The following is a 1687-nucleotide window of genomic DNA, read 5'->3' as shown; positions in this document are numbered from 1 at the left end:
GAGTCCATAATCCATAATAACGCTTCCTCCAGTGAAAAAGTGTTCTGGTGTGAATCAGGAGAGAAATCTGCACAGATCAAGCAGCGTTTAAACCGCTCTAAACAAATATGTGGCTGGATTTTGATGTGAGAGACAACACGAGATGCACTTTTTCACTGGAGGAAGAGTTATTATGGATTATGAACTCGTATTTTAGTTAAAAACATCTTAATGCTGGATTTGTTTCTTACGAACACGCAGCTTTTTAAAACAGACAGCACAGAATTTCTGAACAAATAAAACATTTCAAAAGGCCCTATTATTGTTCAAATTTGTATAAACTATTAAATTGTTAAAGTTTTATAAATTCAGTTGATTATATGTGCTTTTTGATTGATGGAATTGAATTAGACCATTAAAATGGAATCCAGAAAAATGGAAAACATGGAATTTGGGGAAAATAAAATGTACAGTAATAATTGTTAAACCTTTAATACATTTTTTTTTTGTTTTTTTTTTTGTATAGGATGTTAATTATGTACCCAGTGTGGGTTATCACTAAGTGATGGTCCTTTGCAGTGATTGGTCATGAATTCTTTTTAAATGTGGTTTAAATTGTAATTTCATGTTTGAAGATACCTGATGAAGGTCATGCGACCAAACGTTGTTATTAAACCTTTATGATATTTCTGCACTAATTGACAGTGTGCGGGAATAGTTTTCTTTTTCCATGAATTATATTATTACAAATTATTTTTGTTTTTTTTTTTGTATAGATGTCATGATTTTAATTTGTTAGACATGCTTTTTTTATTACTGAAATTGTATCCAAAAAATGAAAATAGAAAAATCAGACTTTAGGGGAAAATAAAACTGATTTCATAGGACCCTAAAAATTTCATTTTTGTTAAGCCTTTAATAAAACGTTGTTTAATTGTACAAGTTCCATGATTTCAGTTAGTAAGAAATGCTTTTGGAGTACTAAAGTGAGTCCGGGAATTTATTAATTTATTTTCGACCGAAGAGAGAAACTCATCTACATCTGGGATGGCCTGAGGGTGAGTAAACTTTCAGCAAACGAACATATCTCTGCTGATCTTACAGCCGTCTTAATTGTAGCTAATTGTGTTTAGAAAACATCCAACAAACCAAACCAGCTGAAGTTCTCCTCCTAAACGGTCTCAGATGTTCTCGTCTCCTGACAGACAGCAGTCTCTGTTTGTTACTCAGCAGTGACTGGATTGTTTATATTTCAGGAGGCGTCTGTCAGAACGTGTTCCACGCTTCCATCTAAATGCTTTTGTGTGCTTTGGAGAAAATCGGAACCTTCGGCTCGGTTTGGATTCTGACTGATTCGGATGAAAACGCTGAAATCACACATTAGAGTCCAGGCATAGAAATGGACTTTACTGTAACATTACATTTGGATGAATAAATCAAAAGTAGGCCAGGAACTTAATCAAAACTGTGATTTGGACTATTGTCTGTAAATATAAAAACACAAGAGAGTCACTTCACCAGCATTTGATAAAACTGTCATCAGATACAGAAATTCAGAGGTCTTCACTATAATCCCCCAAATAAAGTTTATTTAAATTAGAAATCCTGACGCAAAATGCAGGAATATCGTACAGTAGAATGTACGATAAAAAATAATATCATATAAAATAATAATAATACAAAAATTTAACTTTATTTATTTTAATTC

The 1687-nt window shown here is 32.5% G+C and overlaps 1 protein-coding gene across 3 annotated transcripts in view; it reads left to right on the top strand.

The window, feature by feature from the left end:
* LOC107709513 (box C/D snoRNA protein 1-like) overlaps window positions 1–1687 on the top strand; it is a 42998-nt gene that overhangs the window by 24130 nt on the left and 17181 nt on the right. The gene's annotated exons all lie outside the window — the stretch shown is intronic.

The sequence above is a fragment of the Sinocyclocheilus rhinocerous genome, unplaced genomic scaffold, assembly GCF_001515625.1.
Source record: "Sinocyclocheilus rhinocerous isolate Xijiao unplaced genomic scaffold, SAMN03320098_v1.1 scaffold686, whole genome shotgun sequence".
Lineage (NCBI taxonomy): Eukaryota > Metazoa > Chordata > Actinopteri > Cypriniformes > Cyprinidae > Sinocyclocheilus > Sinocyclocheilus rhinocerous.
This window is presented reverse-complemented; position numbering and strand designations above follow the sequence as displayed.